Source organism: Sorex fumeus, unplaced genomic scaffold (assembly GCF_029834395.1).
Source record: "Sorex fumeus unplaced genomic scaffold, SorFum_2.1 ptg000155l, whole genome shotgun sequence".
Classification (NCBI taxonomy): domain Eukaryota; kingdom Metazoa; phylum Chordata; class Mammalia; order Eulipotyphla; family Soricidae; genus Sorex; species Sorex fumeus.
This window is the reverse complement of record NW_026606212.1, coordinates 1,378,336-1,395,597: the sequence shown is the minus strand read 5'-3', so window position 1 is coordinate 1,395,597 and position 17,262 is coordinate 1,378,336.

The following is a 17,262-nucleotide window of genomic DNA, read 5'->3' as shown; positions in this document are numbered from 1 at the left end:
CACCAGACCCACCTTTATTATTTGAGATTTTACACCAACACTCAGATTTGCTGAAAAGGCAACAGTAGACAATTTGTGATCTATTGCTGGTTATGGATAACATATGATGTCGCGCGGCTGCAGTAGGGCCATGTGATTTTGAAATCCTGAAATTTTAACACAAATCTGGAGGGATTTCTGTCAAAAGCCATTAGGTTTTGAGATTTGCTCCTGAGTCTCTGGGATCATGGCCAGTAAGCAGCTTGATCAGGAGCCAAAGAGGCCATTTGTGGGCAGCGACTCAGGGTCTTTTTGGGATAGGGAGGAAAAGGGTGGCTCCACCACCATCCTGTGAGACCCCGCGCGTCTCGTCACTGCGAGCCCAAACCTGACTGTGCAGTGACCTCTGAAGCATGGCGGCCATAGGGCCGCCGGGGGGGAACAGGCCAAGGCACGAAACCTATTCCCACCTGGATTGACCCAGCACTGGAAACCTACTGCAGGGACCAGACGCATTTCTGCCAAAAGCCCCTGGGTTTCAAGATTTGTTTCTGAGTCTCCGGGATCATGGCCATTAAGCAGTTCAATCAGGAACCAGAGAGGCCATGCCTCCAATTATATAGCTGAGCTGCAGGTGTTTTGTCCGTGTGTTTCCCACATACCAAACTTTTGGCCATTTACTTTCTTGGTAAACTTTGCCCCAAGTTTTTGGGGTCTGGCCAAAGGCATGGCTGCAATTTTTTTTTATTAGTGAGACATCATGAGGTACAGTTGCAGACTTACAAATTTTTGTGCTTGGGTTTCAATTATACAGTGATCAAATACCCATCTCTCCACCAGTGCCCATTTCCCACCACCACGGAATCTAGGATCCCTCCCACCCCCCACTCCCCCAATCCCACCCTGCTACTGTAATAGGGCATTCCCTTTTGTTCTCTCTCTCTTATTGGGTGTTGTGGTTTGTAAAACAGGCAATGGGTGACAATAATGTTTGTTCTATAGTCTACTTTCAGCATGCTTCTCCCATCTTGGCAGGATCCTCCCAACACCCTGTATTTGGTGCTCCCTTCCCTATCTGAGCTCCCTTTTCCCCTAGCCTGTGTGGTTGGCCTCCAAGCCATGGAGTAAAATTAAAATGAAAGCTATCTTTTAATAGCATCAGGGCTGCAGACTTAATATAAAGGATGGTGTGTCCTTTGAGTGCAAGATGCCCAAGTCCATTCCCGGCACCATACGTTCTGTACCATCCGTCAGGAGTGACTTCCCAGACCAGAGATGGAAGTCACCTTGTACACCCCGGGTACCACCTGTGTGATCTCAAATCCCTCCTTTCCCTCAACGTAAAATAATATGAATAGCACCAAGTACGATTGTGAGAATTGAGGAGGCATAGAACTAGTACTGCAGGTTGGGTGCTTGCCTTGCATGCATCCAGCTTGGGTTCCTTCCCCATTACTGCGTTTGGTCCCAGGAGCCCCTGAGGGTGATCGAGAGTGATCTCTGGCCAAGCTCTAGGCACAGCTAGGTGTACTCCTCCTCCCAAAAAAGATTTTGAAGGTGAAATTGCAATGAATGTAAATAATTTTGTATATAACAAAGTAGCAATGATGGTCACAGCTGCTCTTGGATAATTTTTATTGATTTTGGGAGCAAACGTATTATAACATACAATTTTTTTTCCAAAGGATTAATACCTGGGAAAATTAAGTAAGATCATTATCTTACCTTTATCTTTTAGTTTTCGTACACTGAAAATTATTTGTACAATTAAAATACTAAAAGTCACTTGATCGCTTGATCACTTGATACCCCGTTACTCATCGATTTACTCGAGTGGTGCCAGTAACGTCTCCATTCATCCCTGCTGCGTGCTAGCGTAGCCCAGTGGCATCTGCTCGTTCTAGGAATATGCAGAGCCTCAAACCGATCATTCAGGGTCTTCTTTGTTTGTTTGTTTTATTAGTGAAACACCATGAGGTACAGTTGTATACTTACAAGTTGTTGTGCTTGGGTTTCAGTTATCCAATGATTGAGTACCCATCCCAACAGCAGTGCCCATTCTCCACCCCCACCAATCCCAGTATCCCTCCAACCCACCCCTATCGCCCATCCCACCCTACCTCTGTGGCAGGGCACTCCCTTTTGTTCTCTCTCTCCTTTTGGGTGCTGTGATTTGCAGAAGAGGCACTGGGTGGCAATCATGTTCAGTCTATAGTCAACCTTCAGCATGCATCTCCCCTTTTGGTCGGATCTTCCCAGCACCCTTTATTTGGTGCTCCCTTCTCAATCTGAACTGCCTTTAGCCCTAGAGTGTGTGGCTGGCCTCGAAGCCATGGAGTGACCCTCCTGGTATTTATCACAGCTGTTCTTGTGTGTTAGTCTCTTATTTTGTTACTTTATGTTACCCAGATGAATGCAATCTTTCCATGTCTGTCCCTCTCTTTCTGACTCATTTAGCTTAGCAAAATATTTTCCATGTAGTACCACTTGTATGTCAATTTCATGACTTCATTTTTCTAACTGCTACATAGTACTCCATTGTGTGGATGGACCAAAGTTTCTTTAACCAGTCATCTGTTCTCGGGCACTCAGGTTTTTTCCATATTCTAGCTATTGTAAATAGTGCTGCAATGAACAAACAAGTGTAGATGTCACTTCGACTATACTTTTTAGCCTCTGCGGGGTATATTCCCAGGAGTGGTATTGTTGGGTCAAATGGGAGCTCAATTTCTAATTTTTTGAGAGTCATCCATACTGTTTCCCAAAAGGGTTGAACCAGTTGGCATTCCCACCAGCAGTGAAGGAGGGTCCCTTCCTCGCCACATCCGCGCCAACACAAGTTGCTTTTGTTCTTTTGAATGTGGGTCAGTCTCTGTGGTGTGAAATGATATCTCATTGTTGTTTTGGTCTGCATCTCCGTGATGATTAATGATGTGGAGTATTTTCTCATGTGCCTTTTAGCCATTCGGATTTCTTCTTTGAGAAAGTCTCTGTTCATTTCGTTGCCCCACTTTTTCACTGGGTTGGATGTTTTCTTCTTGTGGAGTTCAACCAGTTCTTTGTATATCCTTGATGTCAACCCCTTGTCAGATGTGTATTTGGAGACTATCCTTTTCCATTATGTAGATTGTGTTTGTATTTTGGTCACTGTTTCTTTTGTGGTGCAGAAGCTTCTTAGTTTAAGATAGCCCCATTTGTCTATCTCTGTTTTCACTTGCTTGGCCAGTGGCGTGACATCTTTGAAGATACCATTAGCTTCAATATCATGGAGAGTTTTACCGACTTTGTCTTCAATAAACATTATGGATTCTGGTCTGATGTTGAGGTCATAAATCCATTTTGATCTTACTTTTGTGCATGGTGTTAGGCAGAGATCTAAAGGTAAAGGTAAAGGCCCTCCCGTTGATCATCGATTTGCTCTAGCGGGCCCAGTAACGTCTCCATTGGAGACTTTGTTGTTACTGTGTTTGGCATATCGAATACGTCACGGGGAGCTTGCCAGGCTCTGCCGTGCGGGGGAGATACTCTCGGTAGCTTGCCAAGCCTCTCCGAGAATGGCGGAGGAATAAAACTCAGGTCGGCCATGTTGGCTGCGTGCAAGGTAAACGCCCTACCGCTGAGCTGTCACTCCAGCCTGGGAAAGGTCACCCGGGCCGGACATGGACAGAATTGACAGATTGATAGCTCTTTCTCGATTCTGTGGGTGGTGGTTCATGGCCGTTCGTAGTTGGCAGAGCAATTTGTCTGGTTAATTCCGATAACGAATGAGTCCGGTATTTTTTTAAATTTTAAATTTTTATTAGTGAAACACCATGAGGTACAGTTATAGACATATAAATTTTTGTGCTTGGGTTTCAGTTATACAATGATCAAGTACCCATCCCTCCACCAGTGCCCATCCTCCACCACCACGCGTCCCAGGATCCCTCCCACCCCCCAACCCCCTGTCCCACCCTGCCTCTGTGGCAGGGCATTCCCCCTTGTTCTCTCTCTTTTCTTTTGGGTACTGTGTTTTGCAAGAGTGGCATTGAGTGGCAATCATGTTTGGTCTATAGACTACTGTGGCCCTGCAGCAGGGCTTGCTCTCGGTGCAGCCCCCTCTGGGCTGCTGCTGCTCTCCCTCTTCCCACAGGTCCTGTTCATGTGGTGAACTCAAGGCCCTGGGGAGAGCAGGGAGCAGCCACTTGAAAGAATGTGCTGCAAAAATGTTATTTTCCTTTTTTTTTTATTAATGTAGAAGTACTGCTATTTATTCAGCCACTGGTTAGCTGATTGAATTGTGCATGAACTTCACCTTACTTTTTTAAATTCATTTTTATCATTTTCTTTATTGAATCTCCGTGAGAGCAGTTATAAAGCTTTCGGGTCTAAGTCTCAGTCATACAATGAAACACCCGTACCTTCACCAGTGCCCATTCTCCACCACCATAACCCCAGTACACCCCCATCACACACCCTCCCCTTACCGGTGGGGCAGATGATTTCCACATTTCTCTCTCTCTACTTTGATCACATTCAATATTTCCTCACCAGACCCACCATTATTATTTGAGATTTTACCCCAACACTCAGATCTGCTAAAAAGGCAACAGTAGATAATTTGTGTTCTATTGCTGGTTAGGGATAACATATGATGTTGCGTGGCTGCAGAAGGGCCATGTGATTTTGAAATTCTGAAATTTTATCACTTAAATCTGCAGGGATTTCTGCCAAAAGCCACTGGGTTTCGAGATTTGCTCCTGAGTGTTTCGTATCATGGCCATTGAGCAGCTTGATCAGGAGCCAGAGAGGCCTTTCATGGGCGATGACTTCGGGTCTCGTTGGGGTGGGGAAGACAGGCCCGGCTCTACCCCCATCCTGTGAGGTCCTACCGTTTCGTCACTGTGGGCCCAGACCTGGAGCCCCTGAGAGTGATCGAGAGTGATCTCTGGCCAAGCTCTAGGCACAGCTAGGTGTACTCCTCCTCCCAAAAAAGATTTTGAAGGTGAAATTGCAATGAATGTAAATAATTTTGTATATAACAAAGTAGCAATGATGGTCACAGCCCCTATTGGAATATTTTTATTGATTTTGGGGAGCAAAACGTATTGTAACATACAATTTTTTTCAAAGGAAAAATACCTGTGAAAATTAAGTAAGATTATTATCTTACCTTTATCTTTTAGTTTTCCTACACTGAAAATTATTTGTACAATTAAAAGACTAAAAGTCACTTGATCACTTGATACCCCGGTACTCATCCATTTACTTGAGCGGGTGTCAGTAGCGTTTCCATTCATCCCTGTTGCGTGCTAGCGTAGCCCAATGGCATCTGCTCGTTCTAGGAATATGCAGAGCCTCAAACCAATCATTCAGGTTCTTGACGAAGAAATCTGACCATCTTGTAGGTGGGCGTCCACCCGGCGTTTTGACGTCCCGTGGAATCCAGTCAGTAATGGCTCTAGTCCAGCGGTCATCTCTAAATCTCATTAAGTGTCCAGCCCATCTGATTTTTGATGGCTTGGCAAATGAGATAGCGTCCTTTATTCTTTAGTGTTGACGGAGATCAGAACTCCGGATTCTATCTCTCATTTGAGTGAAGCGTGATACTCCAAGCATAGCTCTTTCGATTCCTCTTTGAGATACCCGAATAGCGTTTTCATCCTGTTTTCGTAGGGCCCAGGTCTCTGAGGCATATATTATTGCAGGAGGAACAGTGGAATCAAAGAGATGTGCTCAGAGCTGAAGGTTCTTTGTCCTCTTAGTTATTTCTTCAATTCTCTTGAAGGCATTCCAAGCCACTCTCTTCCTCCTGCATAACTCAGATGCTAGGTCATTCATCTTGTTGATTTCTCATCCTTGGTATATATAACTATTGCATTCGGAGATGGTGGTTTTGTTGAGAGTGAATGGGTCATCAGGAACAAGACTGTTTCTCATGAACATTGTCTTTGTGAGATTCTGTTGTAATCCGACCTTTCCACACTCACGGTCGAAGTCGGTCAGCATTTGTGCCACTTGGCTGATGTTTGGTGTTATTAGAACGAGGTCATCAGCAAAGCGGAGGTGGTGTAGTTGCCGACCATCTATCTTCACTCCCATTCCTTCCCATTCCAGTCATCGCATGATATTCTCGAGGGTGGCACTGAAGAGTTTTGGTGAAATGGCATCACCCTGCCGAACCCCTCTCTTGACATGGATGATTACTTCTTTGTAGAATGGTGAGATCCTGGTAGTGAATCCATAATAGAGCTCACGGAGCATCCTGATGTATTGAGTTTGTACGCCCTGATTGGCTAGGGCTTCAATGACTGCTTCCTTCTCAACAGAATCAAAAGCCTACTTTAAATCAATGAACGTCAGACAGAGCGGCACCTTGAACTCCTGAGAAACCTCAAGGAGCTTAGTTATCGTGTGGATATGGTCGATGCTGCTGAATCCTTTTTGGAACCTTGCTTGTTCACATAGTTGTCCTTCATCTAGTGTTTTTCCAATCCTATTCTGGATGACTTGAGTGAACAGTTTGTAGATGACAGACATTAGGCAGATTGGGCGATAGTTGCCAATGTTGTGGATGTCTCCCTTCTTGCATAGTAGTACGGTCTTGCTGGTTTTCCAGTGGGATGGAAACTTGCATTCAGACAGGTAGCGTGTGAAGAGCCGAGCCAGTGTATTGATGAGTACTGACGGTAAGTTCTTCAGGTGCTCAGGTCTGATCTTGTCTGGTCGAGGTGCTCTTTGTTTCTTTACCGAAGAGATGGCATGTTGAATTTCGGAAGGGAGAACATTGGGAATGACATATCAATCATGCGGAATTTGGTATGTGGGCAAGTGGATGTGGCTATTAAAGAGGTCTGAGTAGAAGTCATGAATAATCTCCATTGCCCTTGTGGAAGATATGATAGATCCATCAGGATGTCAGAGGGCAGTCATCTTGGTCTTGTAGTTGGTGAAGGACAGCGGGCATTACAAATGCTTTCCTGGCTTCTGCCACATCTACCAGCACTGCTGCTCTACTGTCTTTGAGGTCATCCTTGATCTCTTCTCTGCACTGTTTTGCCAGCTCAGACATTTGCTTGCAGTTGCCTGAGGCATGTGCCAAGCCACGTTGGCGAATAAGTTCAAGAGTGTTCGAATGAAGGCGGTTTTTTGTGGTTATCTCTCTCTTGGCATTCCTCGCACAACTCTGGAGCTGCTGAATCATTTGATCGTATTCCTCATCATTGTTGTCAATGATGGCATCTTCCCATGTTGCCACAACAGAGCCAAAGAGCTCCCAGTTGGTGGTCGTTCTGGGAGTTCTCTTCTTAAACTTTGCATTCTTTTCTCCCTGTTCTGTGAGGTAGAATTTTTCATGAGGGAGACGGTGGTCCGATCCCGTTTGGAATTTTGCGACAAAAGCAACATCGGTTAGGCAAAACCGTCGATTGAATATGATGTGGTCAATTTTGCTGTGGAACCCTCCACCAGGAGACTCCCATGTCCAACGTTTAGATTCAGCCTTTTGGAATTGTGAGTCACCATGGATGGTCTTGGTTGACATGATGAACTCAGACAGTCTGTCACCCTGTTCATTTCATTCTAGGCCATGGGTCCCGAAATAGAGTTCATCGGCTGATTTTCTTGGTCCTGTCTTGGCACTAAAATCACCAACAATGATCTTGTAGAAGGTGTGGTCTTCTTTATAGCACTTCTCCAGCTCCTTGTAGAACTTCTCCATTTCTCCTTCACCATAATTGGATGTTGGTACATACACAACAAATAGAAACTGCTGGCAGTGAGCCACATCTATTCAAGTGTAATCATGCAATTCGGGTTGTTAGGCATTGGAATGAATCAATGCTCATGGCCAAGTTTGTCTTGACAAGGATACCAACACCACTGATGCCTCTTTTGTCACATGTTCCAAGGAACAGTTCTTCTCCAGTGTCAAAAATGGCATGGTGTGATTTATGCCTTCTCTTTTTGGTCAGACCAATGATGTTCTACTTGATCTTTCACGCTTGTACCATCAGGTCCTCGATGGATATATCCGATGCCGGCATACGTGCATTGAAATTACAGACAATCATTTTTGTCTTTCTTCATTTTGGCAGCCTAGTTCTGCCTTGAGATTTTGTCAGCCTCTCCTTCCACATCCTTCTCGACTCTTCCATATTCAGGGTAAGGGGAATGAGATCCATTTTTTTTTTTTTACTGGATTTGGCATATCGAATATACCACGGATAGTTTGTCAGGCTCTGCCGTGTGGGTGGGATATTTAAGGTAGCCTGAAAAACTAAATAAACATAAATAAAAGGTTGCATGGCCGCAAATGCAAAGGCGGCCGCACTCTCCCGGGAGCTAGGAGTGATAATCTCTGGAACCTGGCAGTTGTTGGGGTTACAAGGCAGTTGGTGGGTGTAACAGTCTAGCGACTGGAAGGTCCAATCCCAAACCGTGCAGGCTTGGAGATCTCAGCCCCTCTCCCGCACACCTGAGTTCCTCTGCCAGTTCCTTTATGCATATTCCTAGAATGAGCAGATGCCATTGGGCTATGCTAGCACGCAACAGGGCTGAATGGAAACGTTACTGATACCCACTCGAGTAATGGATGAGTAACGGGGTATCAAGTGATCAAGTGATCAAGTGACTTTTAGTGTTTTTATTGTAGAAATAATTTTCAGTGTAGGAAAACTAAAAGATAAACGTAACATAATGATCTTACTTAATTTTCCCAGATATTTTTCCTTTGAAAAATAATGTATGTTACAATACCTTTTGCTCCCCAAAATCAATAAAAATTATCCAATAGCAGCTGTAACCATCACTGCTACTTTCTTACATACAAATTTATTTAAATTCATTGCAATTTCACCTTCAAAATGCGTGAGGCTCATCCAAGCGTGTGGAGAGTGGTCTCAGCATGACTTTGGCCTGGTGCCTGAGGTCTTCAGCTGCCGGGCCCTGGTGAGGACAGTCAAGCACGGGGTAGGAGAATCTGCCTTGTTCTCTCCCGGGAGCTTGGTGAGATATTCAGGTGAGTATCGGTGATTCATTAAAAAGTAAAAAATTTAAGAAAACAAATTTAAAATGGAAAAATTTAAAAAATAAATTTAAAAAATGAAATTAAATTTAAGAAAAGAAAAGAAAATGGGAGTAGGTGGGGGGCCGGGCGGCCCGGGCTATGGGGGAAGAGCAGAGAGTGTTTATTGCGCAATAACTTATTCCACCCTCATTTTAAAAAATTATTATTATTATTATTATTATTATTATTATTTTGCTTTTTAGGTCACAACCGGTGATGCCCAGGGTTTCCTCCTGCCTCTACACTCAGGAATTCCTCCTGGTGGTGCTCAGAGGACCATAGGTGATGCTGGGAATCAAACCTCGCTGGCCACTTGCAAGGTAAACTCCCTGCCCGCTGTCATATCGCTCCAACCCCCCAATTTTTTAATTTTATAAAGTGTTTTACAATATTTGATTACATTCAATATTCGGACTCCAATCCCACCACCATTACACCTTCTTACCACCACATTTCGGATAGTTCCATCTCGAACCCCAATCCCTGTCCCAAAGCAGAACTCAAATAATCTATTCTGTTGTATTGTTTGATATGAAAAACCGCCAGGGCACTGGACCAGTGCACAGGGCACAGTGGGTAGGACGTTTGCCTGGCACGCGGCGAACCTGGGTTCAATACCCAGCATTCCATATGGTCCCCTGAGCATCATTAGCCAGGGGTAATTCCTGAGTGCAGAGCCAGGAGTAATTCCTGTGCATCAACATGTATGACCCAAAAACTAAAACTAATAATAATAATAATAATAATAATCGCTAAAAATGCTATAAAAAGTATCCTTAGAGGAAAGAGTGTGTATTCCACCCAGGGGCCATTAAGCCCATCTATAAGAGATCACTAACATCTTGTAAAATGTTGAGCCTTGTGCGTTTTATATACATATATATACATATATATATATTTCCCTCTAGATTGGTTGCCTGCTACTATGAACTCTGTCAGATGTGGTACAGTAATTGTGGAGTATCAGCGCCTGCATTTTTTTGCTTTTGGGGTCACATCCAGTGGTGCTCAGGGCTGAGTCCTGCCTCTGTGCTCAGGGATCACTCCTGGCAGGCTTCCAGGATGGTCGGGGATTGAAAGTGAGGCAGCCTTGTATGAGGGGAGTGTCCTGCACTCTGGACTCTCCGTGTCCCGCTCAAGGGCCCCTTTAGTTCCACAGCCTTTGTTTTGGGGTCATACCTGGCACTGCACAGGGGTTACTCCTGGCTCTGCACTCAGGAATAATTCCTGGTGGTGCTTGGGGAGACCATATGGATGCCGGGGATTGAACCCTGATCGAAAGTGTGCAAGGCGAATGCCCAATCCACTGTACTATCCCTCCCTTCCCTGTCCCTTGCTTCACCTCTTTTATTTTATTTTATTTTATTTTGCATTTTGGGTCACACTCAGCAATGCACAAGGGTTACTCCTGGTTCATGCACTCAGGAACTACTCCTGGCTGTGCTCAGGGGACCATATGGGTTGCTGGGAATTTAACCCGGGTTGGGCCACGTGCAAGGCAAACGCCCTACCCGCAGTGCTAACGCTCCAGCCCCACTTCACTTGTTTTAGAACAGATGTTTTATATGCACAGTATTCAGAATGCAAAAGGTACATGAGAGTGTGCAGGAAAAATCATTCCCAACTCTTGCTTCCTCTGAGTCTTAGAATATTACCTAATGCTGTAGTGTTATTCCTTAACATCTTTGCACAGAATTAAGTGTGGAGGCCAGGAAGACAGTAGAGGGGTTCGGAGCAAATAATTGGCACACACAGGAGGCTGTTTTAATGCCCAGCACTGCAGGGCCCCCTGAGCACTGTTGGGTACTGTAGTCCTGTAGCCCCTAAGCCCCTCCAGGTGATCATCTCACTTTTGGGTGCTGGTGTTTGCTTTCTGGCCCCTGGGCCTCCTGAACTCTGCCTGGGAGGCCAAAGGGGGAGAAAAAAATCAGAGGCCAAGATGCTAACTTAGAGGGATGTAGTGCATGTTTCGGGATGCCCCTGACCACCAGCTGTGGTTGCAAAACCGAAGGAAGAAAGAGGTCAAAATACAGTGCAAGAATTGAAGCATTGGTTTAACTGTTGGGGGTCGCTACTGGCTCTGCTCCTGCAGGGCATACGTGGGGGTGGAATTTGAACTGGGCCTAAATCCTTCTTGTCTCTGTGGCCTTTTATTTTGTATTGGGGCCGTATCTGGTGGTGCTCAGGGTTTGCTGCTGATACTGCTGTCACTCCAGGGTGTGTGCCCTGCCCTTATCATTTATAAGTACAACTACTAGCCTTCTAAGAGTACTGCCCCTTGTGTTTCTGGTTTAAGTCTACCTGGGAGACTGTAATGCATCATTACTTGAGAGTGGGATTCCCTTGACTACTGTAATTTATTTAGTTGGTTTTTTGTTCTTTTCTTGATGGGTGGGGTGGGGTTTGGGCCACACCCAGCTGTGTTCTGCACTTTTGGCTCTCTGCTCCGGGATCACTCCTGGTCAAGCTGAGGAACTATATGAGGTACCAAGGATTGAACGTGGGTTGTCCACATGGAAGGCAAGCGCCTTACCCACTGTTCTATTCCTCTGGCCCCTGTTTGGTGTCTTTTTGTTTTTGTTTTTTGTATTTCTTTCTAGCCCCTGTTCAGTTTCTGTGGATACTGTCACAGTTGTAATTACTAATTAAGGTAAATATTTTGGAATGGGCACTCATTTCTTGTTTATTCTTTGCAGACATCTGGGAACTGATCGAGGTGGATGATGTGCTGGAGGACGACTCCCTGCGCTTCGGTCCCAATGGAGGACAGGTGTTTTGCATGGAGTGCTTTGCCAAGAACTTTGAGTGGCTGGAGAAATGCCTTGGCCATGTCGAGGATGACTACATCCTTTTTGACTGTCCAGGTAGCTCAGTAATTAGATTGTCATCTTCCCTGGGTTGTGCAGTTCTGTCCTTGGTGGGAGAAAGTGAAATTAGCATCTCATTTACTTTTACCCCAGATTCTTGGACAGTGGACAGTCATCCTATGAGGGGCTGTGGAATGTCTGTTTTCTTCTGTTTGGGGGCCACATCCAGAGGTGCTAGAGGCTGGGGCTCTTCCTAACTGTTATCAGGAGGTTGCTCCCAGCCCTGCTTGGGGGACCAATGCATGCTGGGAACTGAGCCCAGGCTTTCTGAATGCAGAGCATATGCTCAGTCTGTTGTTTCTTGGGTACCAGGTCATGCAGCTTTTTTTTTTTTTTTTTGCTTTACTAATCACACCTGGTGATGCTCAGGAATTACTCCTGGATTTGCACTCAGGAATCACTCCTGGCAGTGCTCAGAGGAGCATATGGGATGCTGGGAATCGAACCCGGGTCGGCCGTGTGCAACGCAAACGCCCTACCTGCTGTGCTATCACTCCAGCTTCGGTTATGCAGCTCTTGAAAGGTTTGCTTTAGAGCTAGAGAGACAGAAGGATGGGTAGGATGCTGCGGCAGACACAGGTTCAGTCCTTGGCACCATATATGGTTCAATGAATACTAGTAGGTATGGGCCAAAACCAAGATTTTTTGTTTGTTTGTTTTTTAGGGCCATAGTACAGCAGCTAAAGCCCTTGCCTTACTTTCTGCCAGCCCAAGTTTGGATCCCTGGTAGCAGATAGGATCCCCAAGCACTGCCAGGAGTTAATTTTAGTACAGAGTCAGGAATCCTCCCAGAGTACCAGTGGTTGTGGCCCAAAGTTCCTCCCCTCACACTAAGAGAATAAAAATTTGTTTTAAAATCTGTCATTGTCGGGGCTGGATCATTGCGATAGCACAGTGGGTGGGGCGTTTGCCTTGCACGTGCCCGACCCAGGTTCGAATCCCAGCATCCCATATGGTCCCCTGAGCACCGCCAGGAGTGGTTCCTGAGTGCAGAGACAGGAGTAAACCCTGAGCATCTCTGGGTGTGACCCAAAAAGCAAAAATAATAATAATAAATAAATAAATAAATGAAATCCCTGTGACTGTCCTCTAGTTGTTCATTGATTTGCTTGAGCAGGCCCAGTAACTTCTCCATCGTGAGACTTGTTGTTACTGTGTTCGTCATATCGAATACGTCACAGGTACCTTAACAGTCTTTGCCATGTTGGCAATATACTCGCGGTAGCTTGCCGGGCTTTCCTAGAGGGGCAGAGGAGTTGAACCCGGTTTGGCTGGGCCGGCTGCGAGCATGGCAAATGCCCTACCGCTGTGCTGTCACTGCAGCCCATTTTAAAATCATTTTTAATAATTTTAGTGCAACCAGCCAACATGGAAGACTGGAGTTTGATTCCTCCACCCCTCTTGGAGAGCCCGGCAGGCTACCAAAGAGTATCTCGCCTGCACAGCAGAGCCTGGCAAGCTCCCCGTGACATATTCCATATGCCAAATACAGTAACAATTGTCACAATGGAGATGTTACTGGGCCTGCTGGAGCAAATCGATGAACAACAGGAGGACGGTGATGATGCTGATGACTGTATATTTTCTTTGTATGCCCTCTTTACATACATGTACACCCAGAGTTGCTTAAAAAATTTTTTGGGGGGCAGGGAGCGGGTGTGATAGAACAATGGGTTGGGCGTTTGCCTTGCATGTGGCTGACCTGGAACCCATGCATCCCATATGGTCCCCCGAGCACTGCCAGGAGTAATTCGTGAGTGCAGATCCAGGAGTAACCCCTGCGCATCACCAGGTGTGACCCAAAATGAAAAAAAAATATTGGGGGACCCAGAGAGATACTACAGTGGGGAGGGCACTTGCCTTGCACACAGCTAAGGTGATCCCTGTTACCCTATATGGTTCCTGGAGCCTGCCACGAGTCATCCCTGAGCACAGAATCAGGAATAAGCCCTGAGCACTATCAGGTAGTTCCTCCCCCCCCCCAAAAAAAAACAAAAATTGAATATAGTATAGGGGCTAGAGATATAGTGGGCTGGGGACATGCTTTACATGTAATGGGCCTTGCATGTAGGACTCTGAGTAGCCTCGAGCCCTCCCAGCAGTTTCGGAGAGACCCTCAAGCATCCCCAAGTCTGGCTTAAAACAAGCAAAATTGAATATATTACTTGTAGGGATTGACTTCCTTTAAAAAATTTGGGGGGCACCGCAGGTGCCGTATCTGATGAAGCTCAGGGGTTACTCCTAGCTCCTGTGCTCAGGAATTACTCCTGGCTGTGCTCAAGGGACCCTATGGGATCGAACCCAGGTTGGCTGTGTGCAAGGCAAGTTCCCACCCTCTATACTATCTCTCAAGCCCTCTAAAACAGTTTCCGGGAAAAGTTTTTATCCCATAATTGAGGGTTGAATGTATTTCATGCTCATAATAAGCTTGTGTTCTTGGCGGTCAGATCGAGTTGTACACAAACCTGCCCGTGATGAAACAGCTGGTTCAGCAGCTGGAACAGTGGGAGTTCCGAGTCTGTGGAGTGTTTCTCATTGATTCTCAATTCATGGTGGAGTCGTTCAAGGTTTGAAACTATACCTGTCCTTGATTTTTCAGTCTCCGGCACAAACAGAGTACAAATACCTTTAGTCATAGTCATATAATTCTTAACAGTTCATGAACTATACCCAGGAGTGACTTAGAACTTATGTTTGTTAAATTAATATGCTAAGAAGATGGATCCAGTGGCAGAGCACAGAGCTGGCATGTTAGAGGCCATGTTTGACCCTTGTGCACTGTTCAGTGTAGTTCTAGTGGTCCCCAACTCTCAGCTGTCGCCTTCAGGAGTCGTCCCAGGGCGGTATCAGAAGTAAGTCCCAAGCACCACTGTGTGTGGCTCCAGACTAGAAAAAAAAATGCTGGATGCTAGAGAGCTAGTACAGTGGGTAGAGCTCTTGCCTTGCATGTGGCCAGTCTGGGTGTCATTCCTGCCGTACTGCCACTGGGCCCCCTTAGCCGCTCCAGGAGTGATCCTTGACCACAAAGCTCAGAGTACTACTAGGTATTCCCCAAAACTGAAAGGGAGGGCGTTTGGTTCCGTCTCCAGCACCCATATGGTTCCCAAAGCTGGTCAGGAATAACTCCTTAGTGCAGAAGCCGAAGTGACCCACTAGTTATATCAGGGGATTGTGTGACCCAGAAACCCAAAAGGAAATACCCATCAGGTGAGGTGGAGAGGGAGCATGAGAGAAGATAACGTTAAAGGGTCAGAAATAGTACAGGGCTTCCCAAAAATAAATAAATAAGTAAATTTAAAAAATGGGAGCTGGAGTGATAATACAGCTGGTAGGGCCTTGCACACAGCCAATCTGGGTTCGATTCCTAGCATGCCTCAGCACCAGTAGGAGTAATTCCTGACTGCAGAGCCAGGAGTAACCCCTCTGCATTGCCAGGTATTACCACCCTTCCCTTCCCAAAAAAAAAAATAGTAAAGGGCTTATGGAGTTCGCCTTGATGTGGCCCACCTGCTTTTAATCCCTGTCACTACATGTTTCCTCAGTACTGAACTCAACCCCACCTACCTCCTGAACACTTTAAAATATTGTTGAATGGAGAAGTGTGGTCACTATAGATCGCATTTCTCCTTCCCATGTCACCTTTAAAATCCTAAGGTCTACTATTGGCTCAGCAGTCTTCTGTTAGGCCCAGCCTGGCAGTGCTCAGGGCTGACTACTGGCGCTGGGCTGAGGAATCACTTAGGTAGTGCTCTGGGAACCCTGTGGAGTGCTGGGCTAGAACCTGGGCTGACCAGGCGCAAGGCAAGTGCCTTAAAGCCTGGACTCTTGCTTGGGCTCCAATCTTAGCGTTTCTCGTATTTCGGTGGGTTTTGTTCCAGTGGGGATCAGAAACCTTTTATGTGGACACTGTTGGTGACAACCGATTCATCGTCCCTTTCCTCCTTCCTCTTTCAGCTTATTTCTGGCATCTTGGCAGCCTGAGTGCTATGGTATCTCTAGAAATCCCGCAAGTTAACATCATGTCAAAAATGGACCTGCTGAGTAAAAGAGCTAAAAAGGAAATTGAGAAGTAAGTTCACAATAATTAATGTCACATTTGCAGTGCTGAAACTCTTTTGTTTCAATTCGATTGTCAGTCTACAAATTTAGTGTTTAGGATTCTTTCATTCACCAGTCTCAAAAGTTTAAAGGTTTCTAGATCGAGACATGTATTCTTTATTAGATGATTCTACAAGTAACGTCAGAAGCAAAAAATTCAATAAATTGACTAACGCCATATGTGGGCTGGTAAGATTTTGTATTTTTACAATTTTTGGTGGTTGGGGGTGCGGGCCTCCTGTGCTGGGGGGCCTGGGGGTCTTTCTGATTATTGGCCCACCAGGCTAGTAGTGGTCAGTGCTAGGGCCCAGAGGGCCGAACCAGCAGTATTGGTTGCTTCCTGGCTGTACCCAGCAATGCTCAGGATGCCATCTGGAGCCAAGAATCAAGCCCTGTGCTAATCCCTGGGCTGATGAGTTTTGTAAGTGTTTGGGGTTGTTGTGGGTTGTTTTTAAAGTTTTGGGGCCACACCCGGTTGTGCTCAGGGGCTGTTTCTCCCCTGTGCCTGGTGGACCATATGTGGTGCTGGGTGTTCAAACTGAGGTGTGTGGGGTGCAGGACAATTGTAAGCCCTGTCTTAGCTCTTCCTCACCTCCCGCGAACCCCCCTAGACCCATATTCTTCTTAATCGTCTTGTCACATGCTTACACACCCCCAGGCAGTGGCCACCATATGGACGGCACAGACCAGCGCATTTCTCTTTAGGGGAGCAGCATGTTGGGAGCGGTGGGCTGTCTGCTTCGAAGTTAGTATAGAAGTAGGGAGAGAGCTCAGTGGGCAGCACCACAGACTTTGCACACAAGGGGCCGAGGGTTAATCTCTGGCACCATATGGTCGCCACCAGCGTTGTCTGGATGCGGCCTCCCCTCACCTCTGAAAAATGTTGTCATTGGTTGTAGCAGAGAGGGCAGGAGGCCACACTGAGCAGTGGTCAGAGTTTATTCTTGGCTGTGCCTCCAGATATCATTCCTGGTGGGCTCAGGGAGCATACGGGATGCGGGGGATCGAACCCGGGAGCATCCCTTGCCTACGTGCAAGGCAAGCGCCCACCTTGGTGTACTAGCTCTCTTGTCCCACAGCAGAGAAATTCTGCAATGTCTTTTTTTCCTGGCCACTTGGCACATCAGAATTGCCTGTACCCTTTTGAAATTTTCAGTGGTTGTTGAATGCAGATAAATTACTTTAAAAGAATTCTCAGTTTCTGGTCGGGGCTGGCACAGCAGGTAGAGTGTATGCGTTGCATGCATCCGACCCGGGTTTGATTCCTAGCAT